Here is a 25,599-nt window from a genome sequence, read left to right as displayed (position 1 = left end):
GGGAGTGGAGAGAGAGAGAGAGAGAGAGAGAGAGAGAGAGAGAGAGAGAGAGAGAGAGAGAGAGAGAGAGAGAGGGAGAGACAGACAGAGAGAGGGTGGGGTGGGGGGGGACAGAGAGAGGGTGGGGGTGGGGTGGGGGGGCAGAGAGAGGGTGGGGGTGGGGTGGGGGGGGCAGAAACGGGGGGGGGGCAGAGAGAGGGTGGGGGTGGGGTGGCGTGGGGTGGGGGCAGAGAGAGGGTGGGGGGGTGGCGTGGGGTGGGGGGGCAGAGAGAGGGTGGGGGTGGGGTGGGGGTGGGGGACAGAGAGAGGGTGGGGGTGGGGTGGGGGGACAGAGAGAGGGTGGGGGAGGGGGGTGACAGAGAGAGGGTGGGGGAGGGGGGAGGCAGAGAGATGGAGGGGGAGGGGGGAGACAGAGAGAGGGTGGGGGAGGGGGGAGGCAGAGAGATGGAGGGGGAGGGGGGAGGCAGAGAGAGGGAGGGGTGAGACAGAGAGAAGGAGGGGGGAGACAGAGAGAAGGAGGGGGGAGACAGAGAGAAGGAGGGGGAGACAGAGAGAAGGAGGGGGGAGACAGAGAGAAGGAGGGGGGAGACAGAGAGAAGGAGGGGGGAGACAGAGAGAAGGAGGGGGGAGACAGAGAGAAGGAGGGGGGAGACAGAGAGAAGGAGGGGGGAGACAGAGAGAAGGAGGGGGGAGACAGAGAGAAGGAGGGGGGAGACAGAGAGAAGGAGGGGGGAGACAGAGAGAAGGAGGGGGGAGACAGAGAGAAGGAGGGGGGAGACAGAGAGAAGGAGGGGGGGGAGACAGAGAGAAGGAGGGGGAGACAGAGAGAGAAGGAGGGGGAGACAGAGAGAGGAGGAGGGGAGACAGAGAGAGGAGGAGGGGAGACAGAGAGAGAGGGGGGGAGACAGAGAGAGAGGGGGGGAGACAGAGAGAGAGGGGGGGAGACAGAGAGAGAGGGGGGAGACAGAGAGAGAGGGGGGAGACAGAGAGAGAGGGGGGAGACAGAGAGAGAGGGGGGAGACAGAGAGAGAGGGGGGAGACAGAGAGAGAGGGGGGAGACAGAGAGAGAGGGGGGAGACAGAGAGAGGGGGGGAGAGAGAGAGAGAGGGGGAGAAAGAGAGAGGGGTGAGAGGGGGTGGGGGAGAGGGGGAGAAAGAGAGAGGGTCCGGCTAGTCACTGGCAGGAAGAGAGACAGCATTGCTGATTTCCGAACAAATTATAATAAAAGTTTGAAACTGACTAAAGTTGACTGGATATTTTGGGCGCAAATGTATCTTGGAACGAAAATAAAGTTGTGTGGAAACTATGATAGCTGAAGCAAATTGCCAAGCTGCTGCCTCTTAGATATTCAGTCAGTCAGCCACTCACTCACTCATTTACCCATTTATTCATCCACTTGCCATGTTCCGTAGGTCCCATCAAGAAGGGGAAACTACAGGGATATGGAATGTGTCAAGGTATACATTAACATGAGACGAAGACATAATAGAAACTTAATCCATTTACTGCATTAACAATAAACTATCACTACACTACTTAATGTTATTTACACTTACAACATCTAAATTTAATTCAGTTCTAGTAAGTAAAGCGCTACTTTGAAAAAAGCTACTGTGTCTTTAGTTTTATTAAACATTGAGATGACCTAAGTTATGGGATAGACATATGCACATATACTGATGACAGTAGTATTGTGTACAAAAGGTATAAAAGGGCAGTGCACTAGTGCAATTGTCATTTGTACCCAAGTGGTTCATGTGTAATGGTCTCTGATGTGATTATGTCCTCATGATGGGAATTAACAGACCTTGAACACAGAATGATAGTTGCAGCTAGGCACATGGGACATTTCATTTTGGAAGTTTTTAGGGAATTGAATATTGCCAGATGCACAGTGTCAAGAGTGTGCTGAAAAAAAAAAAAAGTTCAAGTATTATCTCTCACCACAGAGAATACAATGGCTGACAACCTTCACTTAATGACTGAGAGCAGTGACATTTGCGTAGAGTTGTCAATGCCAACAGACAAGCAACACTGAGTGGAATAACCATAAAAATCTGTGTGATGTACGATGAACGTACCTGTTAGAACAGTGTGGCAAAATTTGGCATTAATGGACTATGGCAGAAGATGACCAACACGAGAACCTTTGCTAACAGCACATCATCGTCTACAACACCTCTCATGAGCTCATGAACATTATCGGTTGGACTCTAGACAACTGGAATACTGTGGCCTCGTCAGGTAAGTCTAGATTTCAGTTGGTAAGAGGTGATGGTAGGGTTCAAGTGAGTAACAGACCCCACGAAACCACGAACCCAAATTGTCAACAAGGCACTATACAGTGGTGGCTCCATAATGGTGTGAGCTGTGCTGACATGGCATGGACTAGGTACTCTGGTCCTGCTAAGCTGATCATTGAGTGGAAATGGTTATGTTCAGCTACTTTGAGACTATTTGCAGTCATTCATGGACTTCTTGTCTCCAAACAACAATGGAATTTTTATGGACGACAATGTGCCATGTCACCGGGTCACAGATGTTCATGATTGCTTGGACGAACATCCTGGACAATTCGAACAAATGATTTAGCCACTCAGATCACCCTATGTGAATCCCATCAAACATCTGTGGGAGATAATCAAGAGGTCAGTTTGTGCACAACACCTTGCACCTGCAACACTTCCACAATTATGGATGGCTATAGAGGTGGCGTGGTTCAGTATTTCTGCAGGGGTCTTCCAACGACTTATTGAATCCATGCCACATCAAGTTGCTGCACTTACTCAGTCCTATTTATAGTACATTAGTACTTGTTATACCACTTTATAACTAACTCTGCTACTTGCCATGTAGAAAACTGAAATTTTAAATTCCCGAGTCTAGACATTCAGATAACATGTAGTAAGAATGGTTACTGAAACATGTCTTAATTTTCTTTTGAACTTCTATGGATTCCAAATTACTTGCTTTACGTTAGATAGGAGCTTGTCAAATATCTTACCACCAGAGTCTAGTTTCAATGCTATGCAAGGAAGCAAGGTCTACATGTAAATTATTTTTGTGTCTTGTATTGTGACTGTGTACAAGGTCTGTTCAAAAAATTCCAGACCTTAGTCCACAAAATATTTCTATCCTTTCCTTTTACCTATTTTGCACGGTCTCCTTCAAAATACTCTCTTTCGCAACTGATACAGAACTCCGAACACCATTTCCACTTCCAGAAGCAGTCTTGGGACACTTCTTGCTGGATCACGTGAAGCCCCACCTGCGAATTTTCTTTTATTTTGCCTATGGTTGCAAACCTTCATCCTTTCAATAGGGTTTTCAACTATGGAAATAAAAAGAAGTCTGCAGGGGCCAGGTCTGGAGGGTACAGAGGATGAGGCAGCACAGTGATTTCTTTTTTTATGCAATAGTTACGCACCAACAGAGATGAATGTGGAGATGCATAATTGTGATGCAAGAGCCATGAATTGTCTCGCCATATTTCAGGCTGTTTCCTTCTCAAATTTTCTCGCAGGCATCACAATACATCCCAATAGTAGCATCAATTAACAGTTTGTCCCTGCGGCACAAATTCATGATGAACTAATCCTTCAAAGTCAAAGAAAACTATCAGTGGCATGGCTTTGACATCTGACCTGACTGGAGAGCTTTTTCTAGTCTCGGAGAACCTTTCCTGACCTACTGTGAAGAAGGAACCTTAAAGTCAACATCATAACCATAACCTTGATGTCAACATCATAATCATAATCTTGATCCCAAAATCATAACCATAGACCTATGACTCATCACCAGTTGTAATTCTCTTAAGGAACACTTCATTTTTGTTTGCGCAATCCAAAAGCTCGGTTTTTGAGGCGAAGGTCTTTCAGGTCATAACTCATGAGCCATGGGACGAACTTGGTGGCAACTCAATGCATTCCATGATACTGGCAACTCAATTTATTCCACGATGCTGTGTCAGGTTTTCATGGCATGATCCAACTGAAATTTTAGATTCTTCTGCAATCTCTTGGACAGTCAGTCTTCAATTGACACGCATAATTACATTGACGATCCTGACATCCGCATTGTCGGTAGACGTCAAAGGGAGTCCTGAACAGTGGTTGTCTCTAACTTCCATCCGGCCAATTTTAAATTGTGTGAACCGTTCATAACACTGAAAACGGCTTAAGCAACCACCATCATGGACTTTATGCATCATTTGGCCTGTCTCTATAAAGGTTTTCTTGAATATCATGCAAAATTTAATGGAGACGCGTTGCTCCTCTAACTCTGCCATCTCGAAATTCCCAAACTGTGTGACATAACGTTCTACTCAATACAGCACTGAACAATAACTAACAGACATACAACAATGAAACTTCTGGCAGTCACACATTAAACACAGGCATGTATAGGGATGCCAACAGCATTTTGCTCCAACACATCATTGGCATGAAATTATGAATGTTCCAGAATCTTTTGAACAGGCTTCGTATGTTACAGTTCAATTGTAACTGAGTTTCATTACAAAAGGCCCTTAAGGAAGGAAAAAAAAAAAAAAAAAAAAAAAAAAAAAAAAAAAAAAAGGGGGGGGGGGGGGGGGCTTCTGCAATATGTACAATTATCTACTTTACACAATATTCTTCCTGCTCACTTCTGTTGAATAAACATTTCATTGACTTTAAGAGCATTGCCCCAGATAATATTTTCATACAAGAACAGGGAGTGAACTATGCAAAATAAGCTAAGATTCTTGTCTTTAAGTCAACACAATGGGAGAAGCTTCTAAGGGCATTGTAATGCTGAACTGCACTTCTTGATTAGTTTATCCAAGAGCTATCCAGCAGGACCCCAAGCAATTTTATGCACTATGCTTCATTAACTATATGACCATTAACGTATATTTCTGCTGTTAAAAGGTAATTATTAGTTTCCTGAAACTGCATAATATTAGTCTTTGTGAGGTTAAGACAAACTGTTCACTGCAAATAATTTGTAGGCCTTTTCAGGTATCGTCTGAGCTGTGTCTGCTAAGATTGAGCTTGGACCATAGATTTGTATGCTTTTGAACTACCCTTTAAAGCTATAGGAGCATCACTTATGTATGTTAATAATAATAATAATAATAATAATAATAATAATAATAATAATAAACCCCGTGGAGGCTCGGGAAAAGAATAGGCCTTTGGTATGTTCTGCCAGTCGTAAAAGGCGACGAAAAGAACAAACCACTAATATGGCTAACCCCCCTTTTAGTGTGATTAGTTGGTTCAGGATGGAACTACTGAAGCCTCGGACAAGCGCTGTCATGGACGGGGACGACACTTGAACCCTATGCCCGTCCACAATGGTAACGACACTGCTAGCCACACGGAAAATGATTTAAATCCAAATAGAGGTGTTTTGCAGGACATGCTTCCTGCAACCACTCTAGAAGGAAAACAAAGACAGAGGATGAGATGGTCAGATGAAGTTAAGCGACACCTCATGTTCTGTTATTACCAAGCAACAAACTTAGGAACCAGCACAACTGGATACAGATCACAAGTATACACAACATTTATTACCAGATACCCAGAATTAAAATTTTTAACAGAACAACGACTGGCTGATCACATTCGTGTAGTAATCAAAAAATAACAGGATACCACAGTCAGAATTATAAAACATCAAACAAAAAGTACAACAAATACTGGAACAAAATAATGTGCAATCAGAAGAAGAAAATAAAGTAATGGACTCAAACATCCCAGAGCAAACAAACAAAGAACACCACGCATCAATTAAACAATCAGAGGAAAACGAAATCTTAAGACAGCCACCAGAACAAGCACAAATAGAACATGAAGTGACACACATGTTAGATACAGAAGAAAAATTTCAGTTGACATATATAGAATACAAAGACACAAATACAGACATTAGACCATTCTTGCATAGACCACCAAATAACCCACAAGTTGAAACAACAATAACAACTATCAACACAATCATACACAACAAAATAAATGAAAATACAACAATGGAAGAGCTACAACAACTGGTTTATGTAGGAGCACTCACTGCACTAAATATACACACTAGGCAGAGATCAGAACCAACCAACACACAGCAGAAACCCATAAAACCAGCATGGCAACACAGGCTACAGATCAGAATAGAGAAACTGAGAAAAGACATCGGACAGCTAACACAATTTATAAGAAATGAAATATCAGACAAAAAACGAAAAAGGTTAGGTAAAATCTCACAACAAGAAGCGATAGAGCAATTAGATGAAAAGAAGCAGAAATTACAAGCATTGACCAAACGACTTAGAAGATATAAAAAAAGTGAAAATAGAAGGAAGCAAAACCAAACATTCAACACAAACCAAAAGAAATTTTATCAGACAATAGATAGCACACACATTAAAATAGACAATCCACCAAACATAACATACATGGAACAGTTCTGGAGCAACATATGGTCAAACCTGGTACAACATAACAGACACGCACGGTGGATACAAGCAGAAACAGACTCATCCAAGATGATACCCAAATGTCTGAAGTGATAATTCTGCAACATGAAGTCACCTAAGCAATTAATTCTACGCACAGTTGGAAAGCCCCTGGAAATGATAAAATAGCAAATTTCTGGCTAAAGAAGTTCACCTCAGCAAATTCATATTTAACTAAATTATTTAACAATTACATTGCAGACCCATACACATTCCCTGATACACTTACACAAGGAATAACTTATCTGAAACCTAAAGACCAAGCAGACACAGCAAACCCAGCAAAATATCGCCCCATAACATGCCTACCAACAAAATACAAAATATTAATTTCAGTCATTACACAGAAATTAATGACACATACAACACAGAACAAAATTATAAATGAAGAACAAAAAGGCTGCTGCAAAGGAGCACGAGGATGTAAAGAGCAACTCATAATAGATACAGAGATGACATATCAAGCTAAAACTAAACAAAGGTCGCTGCACTACGCATACATTGATTACCAAAAAGCTTTTGATAGTGTACCCCACTCATGGTTACTACAGATATTGGAAATATAGAAAGTAGATCCTAAATTAATACAGTTCCAAAACACGTTGTTGTTGTCTTCAGTCCTGAGACTGGTTTGATGCAGCTCTCCATGCTACTCTATCCTGTGCAAGCTTCTTCATCTCCCAGTACCTACTGCAGCCTACATCCTTCAGAATCTGCTTAGTGTATTCATCTCTTGGTATCTCTCTACGATTTTTACCCTCCACGCTGCCCTCCAATGCGAAATTTGTGATCCCTTGATGCCTCAGAACATGACCTACTAACCAGTCCCTTCTTTTTGTCAAGTTGTGCCACAAACTCCTCTTCTCCCCAATTCTATTCAATATCTCCTCATTATGTGATCTACCCATCTAATCTTGAGCATTCTTCTGTAGCACCACATTTCGAAAGCTTCTATTCTCTTCTTGTCCAAATTATTTACCGTCCATGTTTCACTTCCATACATGGCTACACTCCATACAAATACTTTCAGAAACGACTTCCTGACACTTAAAGCTATACTCGATGTTAACAAATTTCTCTTCTTCAGAAACGCTTTCCTTGACATTGCCAGTCTACATTTTATATCCTCTCTACTTCGACCATCATCAGTTATTTTGCTCCCCAAATAGCAAAACTCCTTTACTACTTTAAGTGTCTCATTTCCTAATCTAATTCCCTCAGCATCACCCAACTTAATTCGACTACATTCCATTATCCTCGTTTTGCTTTTTTAGATGTTCATCTTATATCCTCCTTTCAAGACACTGTCCATTCCATTCAACTGCTCTTCCAAGTCCTTTGCTGTCTCTGTCATCGGCGAACCTCAAAGTTTTTATTTCTTCTCCATGGATTTTAATACCTACTCCGAACTTTTCTTTTGTTTCCTTCAAAGCTGGCTCAATATACAGACTGAATAGCATCGGGGAGAGGCTACAACCCGGTCTCACTCCCTTCCCAACCACTGCTTCCCTTTCATGCCCCTCGACTCTTACGATTGCCGTCTGGTTTCTGTACAAATTGTAAATAGCCTTTCGCTCCCTGTATTTTACCCCTGCCACCTTTAGAATTTGAAAGAGAGTATTCCAGTTAACATTGTCAAAAGCTTTCTCTAAGTCTACAAATGCTAGAAACGTAGGTTTGCCTTTCCTTAATCTATTTTCTAAGATAAGTCGTAGGGTCAGTATTGCCTCACGTGTTCCAACATTTCTGAGGAATCCAAACTGATCTTCGCCGAGGTCGGCTTCTACCAGTTTTACCAGTCGTCTGTAAAGAATTCGTGTTAGTATTTTGCAGCTGTGACTTATTAAGCTGATAGTTCGGTAATTTTCACATCTGTCAACACCTGCTTTCTTTGGGATTGGAATTATTATATTCTTCTTGAAGTCTGAGGGTATTTCGCCTGTCTCATACATCTTGCTCACCAGACGGTAAAGTTTTGTAAGGATTGGCTCTGCCAAGGCTGTCAGTAGTTCCAATAGAATGTTGTCTACTCCCGGAGCCTTGTTTCGACTCAGGTCTTTCAGTGCTCTGTCAAACTCTTCACGCAGTATCGTATCTCCCATTTCATCTTCATCTACATCCTCTTCCATTTCCATGATATTGTCCTCAAGTACATTGCCCTTGTATAGACCCTCTATATATTCCTTCCACCTTTCTGTTTTCCCTTCTTTGCTTAGAACTGGATTTCCACCTGAGCTCTTGATATTCATACAAGTGGCTCTCTTTTCTCCAAAGGTCTCTTTAATTTTCCTGTAGGCAGTATCTGTCTTACCCCTAGTGAGATAAGCCTCTACATCCTTACGTTTGTCCTTTAGCCATCCCTGCTTAGCCATTTTGCACTTCCTGTCGATCTCATTTTTGAGACGTTTGTATTCCTTTTTGCCTGCTTCATTTACTGCGTTTTTATATTTTCTCCTTTCATCAATTAAATTCAATATTTCTTCTGTTACCCAAGGATTTCTACTAGCCCTCATCTTTTTTCCTACTTGATCCTCTGCTGCCTTCACTACTTCATCCCCCAGAGCTACCCATTCTTCTTCTACTGTATTTCTTTCCCCCTTTTCTGTCAATTGTTCCCTTATGCTCTCCCTGAAACTCTGTAAAACCTCTGGTTCTTTCAATTTATCCAGGTCCCATCTCCTTAAATTCCCACCTTTTTGCTGTTTCTCCAGTTTTAATCTACAGTTCATAACCAATAGATTGTGGTCAGAGTCCACATCTGCCCCTGGAAATGTCTTACAATGTAAAACCTGCTTCCTAAATCTCTGTCTTACCATTATATAATCTATCTGATACCTTCTAGTATCTCCAGGATTCTTCCATGTATACAACCTTCTTTTATGATTCTTGAACCAAGTGTTAGCTATGATTAAACTATGCTCTGTGCAAAATTCTACCAGACGGCTTCCTCTTTCATTTCTCTCCCCCAATCCATATTCACCCACTATGTCTCCTTCTCTCCCTTTTCCTACTCTCGAATTCGTAACCCATGACTATTAAATTTTCGTCTCCCTTCACCACCTGAATAATTTCTCTTATCTCATCATACATTTCATCAATTTCTTCATCATCTGCAGAGCTAGTTGGCATATAAACTTGTACTACTGTAGTAGGCATGGGCTTCGTGTCTATCTTGGCCACAATAATGCGTTCACTATCCTGTTTGTAGTAGCTTACCCGCATTCCTATTTTTTTATTCATTATTAAACCTACTCCGGCATTACCCCTATTTGATTTTGTATTTATAACCCTGTATTCACCTGACCAAAAGTCTTGTTCCTCCTGCCACCGAACTTCACTAATTCCCATTATATCTAACTTCAACCTATCCATTTCCCTTTTTAAATTTTCTAACCTACCTGCCCGATTAAGGGATCTGACATTCCATGCTCCGATCCGTAGAACGCCAGTTTTCTTTCTCCTGATAACGACGTCCTCTTTTGTAGTCCCCGCCCGGAGATCCAAATGGGGGACTATTTTACCTCCGGAATATTTTACCCAAGAGGACGCCATCATCATTTAACCATACAGTAAAGCTGCATGCCGTCAGGAAAAATTACGGGTGTAGTTTCCCCTTGCTTTCAGCCGTTCGCAGTACCAGCACAGCAAGCCCGTTTTGGTTAGTGTTGCAAGGCCAGATCAGCCAATCATCCAGACTGTTGCCCCTGCAACTACTGAAAAGGCTGCTGCACCTCTTCAGGAACCACACGTTTGTCTGGCCTCTCAACATATACCCCTCCGTTGTGGTTGCACCTACGGTACGGCCATCTGTATCGCAGAGGCACGCAAGCCTCCCCACCAACGGCAAGGTCCATGGTTCATGGGGGTAGTAATGAAAAATTGGAAAACCACACTTAATATCCAAACAAATTCAAATAATATCACATCACAGCCAATACAGTTTAAGCGTGGAATATACCAAGGAGACTCATTAAGTCCTTTCTGGTTCTGCCTTGCTCGGAACCCACTATCCAACATGATAAATAATACAAATTATGGATATAATATTACTGGAACATACCCACACAAAATAACACATTTGCTATACATGGATGATCTAAAACTACTGGCAGCAACAAATCAACAACTCAACCAATTACTAAAGATAACAGAAGTATTCAGCAATGACATAAATATGGCTTTTGGAACAGACAAATGTAAGAAAAATAGCATAGTCAAGGGAAAACACACTAAACAAGAAGATTACATATTGGATAACCACAGCGACTGCATAGAAGCGATGGAAAAAACAGATGCCTATAAATATCTAGGATACAGACAAAAAATAAGAATAGATAATACAAATATTAAAGAACTAAAAGAAAAATATAGACAAAGACTAACAAAAATACTGAAAACAAAACTGACAGCAAGAAACAAGACAAAAGCTATAAATACTTATGCTATACCAATATTGACCTACTCATTTGGAGTAGTGAAATGGAGTAACACAGACCTAGAAGCACTCAATACACTTACACGATCACAATGCCACAAATATAGAATACATCACATACATTCAGCACCAGAAAGATTCACATTAAGCAGAAAGGAAGGAGGAAGGGGATTTATCGACATAAAAAACCTACATTATGGACAGGTAGACAATTTAAGAAAATTCTTTCTAGAACGAGCAGAAACTAGCAAAATACACAAAGCAATCACTCATATAAATACATCAGCTACACCATTGCAATTTCATAACCACTCCTACAACCCTTTAGATCACATAACATCAACAGATACGAAGAAAGTAAATTGGAAAAAGAAAACACTACATGGCAAGCACCTGTATCATCTAACACAGCCACACATCGATCAAGACGCATCCAACACATGGCTAAGAAAAGGCAATATATACAGTGAGACAGAAGGATTCATGATTACAATACAGGATCAAACAATAAACACCAGATATTACAGCAAACATATTATTAAAGATCCCAATACTACAACAGATAAATGCAGACTTTACAAACAACAAATAGAAACAGTAGATCATATCACAAGCAGATGTACAATACTAGCAAATACAGAATACCCCAGAAGACATGACCATGTAGCAAAAATAATACATCAACAACTTGCCATACAACATAAACTAATAAAACAACACATTCCCACATACAAGTGTGCACCACAAAATGTACTGGAGAATGAAGAATACTAATTATACTGGAACAGAACCATTATAACAGATAAAACAACACCACATAACAAACCTGACATCATACTCACCAATAAAAAGAAGAAATTAACACAACTAATCGAAATATCCATACCCAATACAACAAATATACAGAAGAAAATGGGAGAAAATATTGAAAAATACATCCAACTGGCTGAGGAAGTCAAGGATATGTGGCATCAGGATAAAGTTGACATTATACCAATTATACTATCAACTACAGGAGTCATACCACACAATCTCCACCAGTACATCAACGCAATACAGCTACATCCAAAGTTATATATACAACTACAGAAATCTGTAATTACCCGAAAGTTCCTAAATGCAATGTAACATATACCCTACAGTTAAAAGGAAGTCACGCTTGATCAAGGTCCGCGTCACTTTCCATTTTTAACCAGACATAACATCTGAGAAAGGAAAGAAATAATATTAATAAAAACGTGACCCTGTACCAACTGCTGTAGCACTCCACATGTTATGTTCTATCACTGTAAAGTTATTTGCATGCCCAAGGTAGTCTGTTAAAGTAATCACTGAATTTGGTGGCCAATGATTTCAAAGTGTCACCATTTCTGCCAGACCTATTTTCTGGAGGCTCAATTTAATTTGGAATACTTGTTGTATTTGGTCTTGTTCAATAATGTTCGAAATAATATAATAATTTAATTTTGCCTTATTCTTGGAGTGGCTTATTTTCTGAGCACAGTACACGAGTTTTGAGTTTGTAATGGCAGCATGAAGGATTCAACAACACTGATTGTAATAGTGTTTCAAATATCAACTACTGATTGTTCTCTGAATCACATAAGAATTCTCTCTTCCTAGCACAAGATACTTTAATCCCCAGGTGTTATTCACCCTTTATCCTTGCTTCTGTTCTATTTTTCTCTCATTTTTTTAGGGGAAAACATGACTCCAAGTGCTGTGGGAATACGTTTAAGGAAAAGTTAACTTCCCATTAATACTGTCTGCTCTATAAATGTCTCCCCAGAATTCTTCCCACAATTACTCTCGAAACATGGATATCAAGTCATTGTTTATGGTTCTGCAATACAGCACTTTTCTTTTATGCTCTGTATCTAACTGGCCTGTAAATTGTGTTGTTTATGTTTTACAATCAGGTCAGATAAACCACTGAATATTGGTTTTACAACTAAATCACTTCTGACTGTTTGTTCTAAAAACAAACTGTCAATAGATATAAGTCCTTTAATCCTTGTAGGGAATTTTACCACAGAACATAATCTAAAGCTGGAGATCAACTCTCTGTGTCTTTGATCAGTATTAACTGACAGGAAATCAATGTTGAAGTCTGCACAAACAATTTTCCAGTTAAATCTGCATAATCTTATTAAAATTGTTTTTAGCTGCTTTATGAAGCTTAAGATACTTCTTGGTAGTGGTCTGCAAATGTCAATACTACAAGCATGTGTGTTTACAGATCCACTATTGTGGCACAGCATTCAAAAATCTGTTCAGCAAAATATTTGTTAACTTGAAGGGCCTTGGACTTAACTCCCCCTTTCTTTTTATGGGTTCTACAGAAGCATGATATTTACTTGTAGCAATCAAGATGAATCCATTCTATTTCACTGATTTCCATGTGATGTTCTGACATGCACTACTCTGCTAAAATTCCATGTGTTAACATACCACTGCAATGCCTGTGCATCGTGTCTCTCATCGCTGTTCGCGGCGCAGTGTTCCTGTGTAAAAGACATTGAGAGCAACAGAGATTGACTTACCTGGCCATTTCAATAAGCAGCAGCTTATGGGTGGTGCAAATGTTTTTGTGGACTGAGAATGCAGTAGATGTGTGATGTTTCTGCTGTGTTTGGAGGCAGTACATGGTTGACCTTGGCTGTTGTATGGGGGTAAACATGCTGACACGATGGCCTTTAAGCTTTCCCTGATGCTAACATCTTGGCTTGAAAGACATGGAGTATAGCCAAGAGTACAGCTGTGCTCTGGGCGTTCACTGGGTGTTGGCTTGCAATGTTCACTTGTGTTAACATACCGCTGCAATGCCTGTGCGACATGTCTCTTGTCACCGTTGGTGGTGCAGTGTTCCTGTGTACAAGTCATTGAGAACAATAGAGACTGACTTGGCTGGCCAATTCAATAAGCAGCAAGCTCTGTTTTACCACACCCCACATAATGCTTCATCCAGAACATATCATATGCCTCAGAGAATGACACTAGTGTGAGGAGCAGTCTGAACACTATGCCTGATGTCATCTTAAATTGTACAGTTACCATTATGGTTGAAACTGTTATTTGCACCCCCATGATCTTCTTTTCCACGGTCTTTTCCCAAACAGCATGAATCATATGAGACACCACTGAAATATGCACCTGGCAATCAGTTCTGAACCAGTTAAGACACCTGATGACAATTATTCAACAATATTCAACAATATATATAGCACAAGCCACCAATGAGATGCTAGGAAGAAGCCATGCCTCCAGTAGTTCTGAGGTGTCACCACCACGTCTCTGTCCTGAAATAGTGTTCACAGAGGCCAGGAGAGCAGTTCTGTTCAAGGTCAGACCCTTTCCACTTCGAGGAAGCTCCTGTCAGAGTAATGTCATCGTGCTGCCTGCTCACCATAACACAGCGCATGTCAACCATCAGAGAATGAAGAGACTTCCACCTCCTGTGAACTGTGTCTACATGCCAATGCCATCAGCACTATGTCAACAAGTTGCTATGAACTTGAGCTTTCTAGTGACTGTTGTGAAGCCACAGTACAGCCATTCTATACTTGTTTCTATTCGGCACTGAGTAATCGTGGCTCGTTAAGTGTGTTCTGAAACGGAAACCTGCATGTGCTGTCTCATAGCTACAGCCAAGCCAGGCAAGAAAAGTCAAATTTTGTTTTAATTAATAAAGTATTACTTATTTTCAGTGTTCTAATTAACTGAATTATTACCAGTTGCTTCAGTGTCCAGAAAGTCAGACACAACAAGCAAAGTGACACCAAGGACACAGCTTGCGATTAGCTCCCTGTGGCATATTGTGTAACTGACCCGCCTTTGCAGCGGTGCTACTTTCTGTTGCGTGTGTCATTGTATTGAGTGCTCACCATGACTCTTCTAGATGTGTCTTTAATGCAAGCTAAACAACTACAGGGACAAAGGATTGAACAATTATTATAAGCACTGCGAGAAATTGTGGTGGCACGACGACTGCCACCTCTACCTTTTCAATTAGAAATAACAAATTATTCAAAAACTTGAATTCAGAGAGTTTCTGGCACAAAGTGAAGACTGGGCTGATAAGTTACGCCATTGATGGAGCTTTTCAACGTCTACAGCATAACAGGTAACCAGAGTATTTACCACTTTCTCCCCATTGTAGGCTCAGATGTATTCTGGTTGGTAGAAAAACCGTTTCCAGATTGCCAACCTCCATGAAATCCCCTACGATGAGTTAAATGACAAACTGTCAAATCATTTTAAATCACAAGTGCATCTAGCGGCTGCAAGTTATAAGTTTTTCAGATTAAAACAGCGGCCAAGCCAGTCCTACAAACAGTGGGGAACAGAACTTTGTGGCCTTATTAGACAATGTCACTTTCAGTGTTCCTATGGATTAAGTAATAGTGGCATTATGATGAGAGATGTGATTACTCAGAATGTGTCCGATTCCCATATTCGTGCTGCCTTACTAAAGCATCCAAACCTTGACCTCAGTACAGTATTGTCAATTACTGAGTCACAGGACATTTAGGTGTAATTGAGCACATTTTTGAAGTACCTACTAGATCTGTCATCGAGTAAGACAGTTCAGGGGCCAACCTCTCCCATTCAGGATAGATGTCAACCGACATCTAGGTCATGTGGGAACTAGTCTCACTGTCAGGCCATGGTGCAGCCCACGCAATAGCAGAAGTCCTGCCTACGTTGCTCTCAAGCACACGGTAGGACACAATGCTCGTGCTGCAAAGCCAAGAGTTTCGCATGTGGCAAACACCACCATATCCAGTCAATATGTTTAAATACAGATGGTGTGAGGCAGCTTTCACATTCCATGGCAGATAGTGATTCTAATGAGTTGTATGTTGGGTATGCTGCACAATGGTCCGCTGATTCTGTTGCTGTTTCATCAGATTGCCAGGATACAAACTCTGATCTTATCAATTCGGCATTCCAGTACATTTTATGTTCTTTTGAGTGAGTTACGATGCAGTGCCCTATATATGCATGATTAGGTACCCACAGCCTCAGCAATCGCAGTACTCATTGTCAGGGTACAATGAACAACTTATTCCAGTGCTTGGAGTGTGCATTTTACCAGCCACATTCCATGTTACTACTGAAACAGTGTTATTTCACGTATTATGCTGTCGAGAGTCTACTGACATTTTTGACATGGATAGCTTTGACCTTGTCACACTTTCAGTTCATACGAGGGTAGTACAAATTAATTCATCCAGTGTTCTGGCCAATATTAATGCATTATGTGACAAGTACAGAGCTCTGCTAGATGGTAGTTTAGTCAAGGCCCAAGGGTTCAAGGCCCGTATGACATTGAAAGACAATGCACAGCCCATGTTTGTTAGTTCTCGTCCTGTCACTTTGCATTACGGGACTGGGTTGCCACAGAGTTTCAGCAGTTGCAGGACAGTTATGTCATCAAATCATTGTCAGCCAGCCAATGGGTATCTCCCCTGGTGACCCTTACTAAACTGTTGGGCAAGTTGAGACTCTGTGCAAACTTAAAATCAACTGTCAAACCACAAACTGTTGTTCATTCTTTCCTATTGCCCTGCCCTGAAAATCTGATTGGCCAAATTAGGTCAGGGTCATTTCTTTTCAAAAATTGATCTCAAGGACACCTACTTGCAACTGCCTTTAGATGAGGTGTCCAAGAATATTTTTGTGAACAACGCACACAAGGCATTATTCCAGTTTCAGCAGTTATCATTCGGTAGCACTTCTACTCCAGCTATTTTCCAAAGGTACCTTGAGCAACTGAAGTCACAAGTACCTTCTTGTTCTAACTATTTAGATGATATAGTTATCTCTGGTCATACTGCAGGAAAACACTTACAAAATTTATAGGCACTGTTTGAAGTGTCTTACGAAGCAGGATTGATGTGCAGCTGATCTAAGTTTTCCTTCTGTCTCATTGAAATTGAGTATCCTGGCCACGTGATTAATGCGCACGGCATCTATACATCACTTTCCTACTTAGCAGCCATCTGTGACTTGCCTACACCAAACAATGTATCAGAATAGTAAGCTGTAATGGGAAAGCTAATGTATTACATCCATTTTATCCCAAATGCTGCTCAGGTTGCGGCACTTCTGTTCGTGTGGTCAGTCAAATGCAAGAACGCTTTCCAGTGGCTGAAAGATGCACTAAGTGATCAGCATCTGGTCCACTTCAACCCCAGCAAGCCTGTCATTCTTGCAGTAACACCTCATCTTATGGCATCGGTGCAGTGTTGCTACACCGAGAAGGCTCCAATGACAAGCCAACTTTGTTTGTCTCGATGACATTGACCAAGGTCCCAAAGCAACTACAGCCAACTAGAAAAAGAGGTATTGGCTATCATTTAAGGGACACACACTTCCAACAATAGATGTACGCCTGCCGATTTTTTCTAGTTTGGAACACAGATCATTTATGGCTCTGTTTGGGCCCTCCAAGCTTGCTCCAGCACAAACACTGCAGAAGTTACAACTGCGGGCCGTCCTCTTGCCCAGTTACCGGTACAAGTTGTCATATCAGCCCACCACCAAACACTCCAACGCCGACCTCCTGTCCAGGCTCCCTACATTCCTCTAAAGACCCTTGTCATCGCATCGATTCAGAAGAAATCTGATGTTTGGAAGATTTTCCAGTCACCTTCTGCTGTGTGGCACAGGAGATGACATTGGGCCAGTGTTTCAGATGGTGCTCGAGTTTGTTTGTCATGGGTAGCTGTGGAGTCTTAACGAGACCCACAATCAGTGGTTCTTCACTACTTTACTCATCGGCATGCCGTCTCTATGCAGATGAGCACCCTACTGATGCACAGCAAATGTAGCGATGCAAGAGCCATGGACCCTCAGTCCCTCCAGTCGGAAGTTCTTCAGTTGATGTACCAAGAACATTGGGGTATTGTCTGCACCAAGCAAATGGCAAGATGCCATCATACATGGCCAGGAATGGATGCACAAATATAGGCCATCACTTCACAATGAGCAATGTTTGCAGGATATCAATCCACTCCCCTACAGTGGTACTTCGAGGGGCAATGTCCTGATGGAACTTAGCACTGCCTGCACAAAGATTTTGCTCGGCCATACTGGAATATACAGTGGCTAGTAGGTGTCGATGCAAACAGCAAGTTTCCCTTTGTTGTTCCAATGAAGACTACCACATCAGTCAGGATAGTATAAGACATTATGTCGATCTTCTGCACTGAAGGCTCACCTGAGGTGATAGTGTCGGTTAATGGGTAGCAGTTCATGTCTCTGGAGTTTTAACAGTTCTGTGCACACAATGGTATTCAGCATGTCTTGACAGTGCCCATCCATCAGCAGTCAAATGGTAAAGCCGAACACTTCATAAGGACCTTCAATGCACAGACTGACAAGTTGTGAGCCACCCACAGATGGGACCAGGCTCGAGAGTATTTCTGACATTGTATCACTCCCTGCCCAAAGATCAAAAGTCGCCAGCGGAGCTACTACATGTTCGATGTCGCAGGACTCTGCTCCACTTGCTACATCCGCCGCAGAGACCTTATGCCACTCTTAGAGTCACAGTTTCGCTCTCAGCAACCAGTGTTCGTTCGTGTGTTTAGCAGGGGTCGTAGAAGGAAACGGAGTGTGGTGTCTGAGGTGTCATCGTGTTTGACTGACATCATCCGTGGTCCAACGGGGTTGCACAGGCAGCATCAGAAGCAGCTTCAGTCAATCCACTCGGAAGATCTGCCACCCACTTTTTGTACACATACCATCACTCAGTCAGGGCATGCAGCAGCCACTGTCGCAGTTGCAGATGTCGCCCCTGGCAGCATGGTCTTCCTCACAATGGGAGATGCCCATGGACATTGACCTGGCACTGTTGTCAGCATCGCAGTTGTGCTGGCAGCCCATGACGCAGCCAGCAACAGGATCGCACCCGGTCGGATGCCAAGGAAAACCCATAAATTGTCTCCGGCAGCCTACCTGCTCCTGTTCCTACAATTGCCAATGCACGCCTTGTAGTTGGTTTCCCAGACGGCATCTCCAGCCATGCACAGTGTGCATGCCAGGCTGTGGGTGGGTGCTCGGTGCTGAGTGACATTTCAGCTTCTACCTCTGCAATTGCATTGGCACTCCCTTCTCCCCTTTACATCATGTCCTATCTTCATACCTGATGACAGGGCGGATGTTTGGGAGTGAGGAATGTAGTGTCATTGGGTGTCGAGAGCGGTGCAGAAAGTATCAAACAATGCACAGATACTGCACAGCAAACTGGTATTAGGAGGTACCAATGAGGTGCTAGGAAGAGCTGTGCCTCCCATGGTTCCATAGTGCCACCACTGTGCCTCTGCTGTGTTGCTAGACACCAGGGGGCAGTTCTATTCGAGGTCGGAATCTGTCCACTTCCAGGAGGTTCCAGTCAGAGTTATGTCGTCGTGCTGACCACCCACCATAACACAGAACGTGTCAATCATCAGGGAGTGAAAAGACTTCTCCTCCCCCCCCCCCCCCTCTCCCTGTGGTCTGTGCTTGTGCACCAACATTATCAGAACTGTGTCAACAAGTGTCTACGAACTTGAGTTTCCTAGTGACTGCAGTTAAGCCACAGTAAGGCCTTTCTGAACTTTTGTCAATTCTGTACTCAGTAATCATGGCTCATTTAGTATGATCTGAACAGCAAGTCAACGCGTGCAGTCTCATAGCTATAGCTGAGACTTGTGAGCAGAGATAAGTCTTCTTGTAATTAATAAAGTAGTGCTTATTCAGAGTGTTCTAATTAATTGGATTGTTAGAAGCCAGTTCAGTGTCTAACAACTCAGACACAACACTGTCAGACTACTACTTAACTTCTGGGATACCTTAATACTTTTGTCCTCAGTCTCCAAAGTAATGAAGTTGTTGGACACAGCTAGAATGAAGCAAAGAGATTTGCAACATCTCTTGGGTCTATTCGCTGATTTGGAAGGCCTGATTGTAATCCTGACTGTCGGTCTAGATCTGACCTTATTCCTGTAGACTGCAGTACATGAAACTATTAACACTTCTTGCGCTACTGTAAAATCAGTCTGAAGGTTCGAGACGAGCTGCTCTTTTCAAGTATTGTGTAGCTGTAGTGAAAATCACTGCATCTCTGAAAGTGACCAGGTTCATCGCTCATGTAAGCAATATTACAACATTCCACTTGAAAAAATAGCATTTCTGACAATTTTGAGGCAGTTTGCACAGTTATACATTGTGACAGACAGGTATTTGACTAAAAGCTTTGTTTGAAAAAAGATAAAACCCAAGGGATTTGTAAAATGTATTTTCTGATGATATTTTTAATATGAGAATTTTTTAGTGACAATTGCTGGATGTAATTTAAATATACCGTATCTTTTAACACATTGACTGCCATGTGAGTTGTCAACAACTCTCAGGAAATTTCTTCTTTGAGCCACAAGAAGTAAATACAACTCATGGACATATTTTCATTGAAAGGTCCATGGTGCCATGGCAACTCATAGCAGCATGCTGAGACTGTGTTACAGCAGATCATGGCCCCTGCTACAAATCATGTTTGTTGCCAATGGTTTTCAAGAGCTGAAGAAACGTTAAATGCAGCTGAAATTGTGTGTTATATACAACTAACGTGGCTCAGTCTTCCTAAAGTTTCTTTTTCTTTACCATTTATTCATTATATACTTTCACATATTACCCACAGTGTACAATATAAATTTCATACAATTTTTATCTATGTTTTGCAACTCGCATTGCAACAAAAATTAAACTGAAAAATCGTTGATAATGGTGTCATTTTACATCTAAAACCTGTAAGGTCTATATAGCTCGCTCTTGCCCACATCCAGGCTTCATTTTTCACAGTACACTGCACATCTATTTCTGGCAGCTCCCTTGCTCATTTTGTTTCACTTCCAGACTCAACTGGTAGACTCAACTGGTAAAAGTTCATTTGAGTTACCACTAATGAATGACATAGTATCTTCATCACCCACGTACAAAACTACATATAAAGTCTTCTGTATGTGCCTTTGTTAATCTTGTAATATAAGGTATCAAATTTAACCCTTTGACTGCTGAAGCCACACCATCTGCTTGGCGCGCTGAGGTGCCGCGGAATGCGGCGTAATCCGGCTACCTGCATTGCATGCTTGTCCGTCGGAGCTGCCGGCGGGACCGGATCAGCCCACGCTGCCCAACCCGTCCTGAGCTGAATACTTCTCGACTGATTATGATTCGTGCAGAGCCAGTGTGAATTTTTGGCGACATTGAGCTGTAATATCTCGGGAATAATTTTTGTAAAGAAATCAAATTTGGTCACCTTGTACAACTTTATGCATTCTCTTAAGAGTAATAATGAAAAGAATTTTACTAAACGTATTGAGCCAGAAAATTGTAGATGAGTAGGCCAAAAAAAAAAAAAAAAAAAAAAATAGGCACCTGAAAAAATTTCAATGTTTGGCTTCTTGCATCTCCTCAACTAATGCTAAGACGAATGTGAAACTTGGCATGTAGTAACCTAACAACACAAGGTTCTTAAATATAAAGTTTCATTTCCACAGCACTTTCCAGTACTGAATAAATTAAGTGCAAAATTGAAGATTCTGTAAAAACGCCAAAAATGCAGTATATTCATTCTGATTTTGCTAAAAAACTATATTCTGTAAAACATACCAAGCTGTATAACTGGCATGAAAGTTGGGTGCATAAATCAGGCCCGAAAACAATAAAAACTTCAAATTCGCCAATCTAGTAGAGTGAACACATGATGAAAATGAAATTTAGAGTGCACTAGATTGACAGCACAACGATAAAGAATAAAAAATTTTATTCCTTTACTGTTTTCCAATAATGCACAAATTAGTCAAAAAGATGTTGATTTTTAATGCTTCAAAGCCTGTCTAATTCAAACAACAAATTTTAAGCACCTCACCCTCCCCAGAGCAATGAGTTTAATTTCCAATATTGGCTAACAACATAGGCAAAGTACAAAATTGTTAAGGCTTTCGTGGCCACTTGTTGACAAACTGCCTATTGGCTTCTGTCTCGGGTTCTTCAGCCGACGTTCATCTAATGATTTTTCTGACGTTTCGCTAGCACGAGTAGCTGGCATTGTCAAAGCTTCACCCTCCATTGTCGGTGGAGAACTGAAGCCGAGCTCGCAGGCGCAGACTATATGTACCTGGCGCGCCAACATCCGAGCGCTTCTCCGCGGTCATTTCCGGTGTGGTTCTCCTCTTGCTACCTGCGACGGTCGTTCGCTGCAGTACGGGAAGCCAGGATTCGTTGACCTTAAGGCTTTCCTCTTTGCTGTTCAAACTGTTCGCGTGCTTTTGTATTTCTACAGCTTCTCTGAACAAGCGCGTGTGACAATGCTTCTCTACAGCCAGAACTTCCGTGTCGGCGAATTTTATTACGTGGTCGGCCTCAACCTGCAAGGTTGGGGCAGGTGGAGAAATCGGCCGTGGCAGAGCACGCACTGAATGAGGCCGACCACGTAATAAAATTCACCGGCACGGAAGTTCTGGCTGTAGAGAAGCATTATCACATGCGCTTGTTCAGAGAAGCTGTAGAAATACAAAAACACGCGAACAGTTTGAACAACAAACCTTGCAGGTTGGGGCAGGTGGAGAAATCGGCCATGGCAGAGCACGCACTGAATGAAGCCGACCACGTAATAAAATTCACCGACACGGAAGTTCTGGCTATAGAGAAGCATTATCACATGCGCTTGTTCAGAGAAGCTGTAGAAATCCAAAAACACGCGAACAGTTTCAACAAGAAAGAGGAAAGCCTTAAGGTCAACGGATACGGGCTTCCCGTACTGCAGCGAACGACCGTCGCAGGTAGCAAGAGGAGAACCGCACCGGAAATGACCGCGGAGAAGCCCTCGGACGTTGGCGCACCAGGTACATATAGTCTGTGCCCGCGAGCTCGGCTTCAGTTCACCACCAGCAATGGAGGGTGAAGCTTTGACAATGCCAGCCACTCGTGCTGGCAAAACGTCAGAAAAATCATTAGATGAACGTCGGCCGAAGAACCCGAGACAGAAGCCAATAGGCAGTTTGTCATAGGCAAAGTAGCAAGAAAAATCGCACTGAGAACAGAGTTTTAACTTTGGCATGTTGTTTCTCATTGATCAAAGGCGTTTAAATCAGTTATGGAAAACAGGTTTTGTACAAGTGGACCGACTGTGATCTATATTTGTACAACTAAGGATAAAAGAATATAGCTGTCCATGTTACGTGTTAACAATTTAAATGTATTGTATGTAGATTAATATATGGGTTTTCTTATACTGGCACATTTGTACTCGGCGTAATTACATTTGTCACTGTGCAGATATTGCGCCATCTCAATCACCAAGTCCGTTCATTTGCCAGTAAACTGCTATGTATGAAGAAGTCGTGCTTCATTTGAATAATTTTACACCTGTTGCATCTATTTCCCATCCTTCCTTTTGATCTGGGCTTTGGACCGGCAATGACGAATTTAAGAGCAGATTTTTAAGTAATTCATTCAGAAGTGTCAATAAATTTTCTCAGATTTAGTTCCTAATGATTAGTAATGCTTCTTTGTATGCCAAGTCTCAAAGCAGGGTACAACACATAACGGAACATTGGAAGTTTTGCATTGGTATCTAGTTTACCGGCGCACTTTCTGTATCGTGCAAACCACACATCTGCCCATTAGTGTAGTTTTCTGCAAATGTTCATTCACAATAACAGCTGGAAAATGTCTCCCTGCGAATTGCAGAGAATTTTCGTCATGGTAGCACCTTAACCTGCCAGCTTTTTTCTGTCCTGTAGCATATTTTTCTACAATTTCCCTTACGAGAGAAAGTTGAAATTCTGCGAGTGCCATTTTTCACCCTGTTACTGACCGGTAGAGAGCATGAGCATTTAGAATGCACAAATCCTGAATGTGAAAAAATTATTTCTTGTACCATTTCACAGTCTTATGCACTGATACTGCTGAGCTCAGTGACATGTTACAACGGTCAACTGCGCCCATACTCGAGTTTGTAATCTACAGCTCAGTGTGGTTTCTTTATTTTTTCGCCAGTATTTCTGTCAGTCTTCTCTGTTTCAACCATCTGTGACTTGTGGTCAAATATGCACACCTTTATGTTATCGCACCACTTGATAGCAAAGACCTTGTCAGTGGACTTAAACTCAATTTCTCCTCGTTTTAATTTCTTCTGCAGTTTTGGCATGTTGCGCCTATTCTTACTAACAGTGCCACATGCAGCTCTTTCGTGGTTGAGAAGCCAGAGGAACAGGTCCGGCCTGGAGTACCACTTATCAACATATAGAATATAACCCTGATCCAACTACAAACCCATAAGAGTTGCCACTACGTCGCCATTTTTTCCAAAATTGTGGAACCCAATTTCTGTTGTTGTGCCTGTATATACTATAAAATCCAAAATATACCCACTCTGACAGTCACACAGTACAAATGTCTTGGTTGGAATAAATTACTTAAAAGATGATCACCCTTTGAAAATCGTCTATACACAGCTTGTGATGTGGGCAAAACGAAATACAAAACATCTTACAAACTTCGTCAACATTCGTCGCAATTTTAAATAGACTCACAGAGTTATTACTGAAGTGTAACATTCCCAGAAGTAGACAAAAACGGCCTCGGGACATAATTTTGCTGAAAACTGTTGGGTTCAAAAGTGTATCTCTGGACCAATAATCACTATTTTAACTTCTTAACTTGCGCAATCAGAAAGCAAATAGCAACAAAACAATACATTTGCTCAAATCCAGTGACCTCCCACTTTTGACAGTTGAGAATTCACAGATTCGGTAGTATTTTCTCTGGTGTAAGCATAAAAACGATTTGTCTCATCTGCAATAAATTGCAAAAGTTGCTGTGACATAAATATCATTTGTGTCCTGCACTCAAGTCTTCGAAGTAATGGTTTAACACCTGGAAATCGGTTTCTTTCCAGTCAAATGTGTCACTTAAGCGCAATATTTTCCAAATCGTTTCACTGTCATTTTCTGATTCCCTGGATTCCCCGTTGAAGACTCATCACTGCTAGCAATGTCAGATAATTCACACTCATTGTTTCTCTTAGTGAGCATATTCAGGATTTCTTTATCTGTGCAACCACAGCGACAGGACATTTCTCATGTAGTAAATAAGAAAACTGACGAAAACACAGGAATCTAAGTCGAATTCTGCAAAGAGGGAACACAGCAACAAAAATATATGCACTCTTGAATTATACAGTCAGACCCATGAACAGCTACTGGTAGAGCAGGGTGGAAAAACAGCTCTGCACGTTTACACGTCTGTAGCGCTCAGGTAGCTGAGACTCAGTGTGCCTAAACTTGTCCCTAGTGGTGGAAAGGCCAGTGGCGTGGTACGCGTCAACACGTCCTTAGTGCTGTAGGAAAGACCCAAGGACCGCCGCACTTATACTTGTCAGACACGCCAGGGGAATGGCGAGGAATGACGAGTTAACACGTCCCCAGCAGTCAAAAGAGTGAACCATTTTCAACTTATTTATTAACAAAGAGTTGATTTCGTGGAGAAAAAAATTAATTATGAAAGAAAATGAAAATAACTTATGGAAGATAACTTCATTTATGGAAAGGAATTAAATTTATTTATGAAATAATATATTCACATGGCAAGTATAAACAAATTATTTGATCTGACATGTCAA

General features: G+C 41.8%; 1 protein-coding gene across 1 annotated transcript in view; it reads right to left on the bottom strand.

Annotated features, from left to right (window-relative positions):
* Positions 1–25,599, bottom strand: part of LOC124799730 (Fanconi anemia group I protein-like) — a 278,348-nt gene that overhangs the window by 95,548 nt on the left and 157,201 nt on the right. The gene's annotated exons all lie outside the window — the stretch shown is intronic.

Source organism: Schistocerca piceifrons, chromosome 1 (genome assembly GCF_021461385.2).
Source record: "Schistocerca piceifrons isolate TAMUIC-IGC-003096 chromosome 1, iqSchPice1.1, whole genome shotgun sequence".
NCBI lineage: Eukaryota > Metazoa > Arthropoda > Insecta > Orthoptera > Acrididae > Schistocerca > Schistocerca piceifrons.
This window is presented reverse-complemented; position numbering and strand designations above follow the sequence as displayed.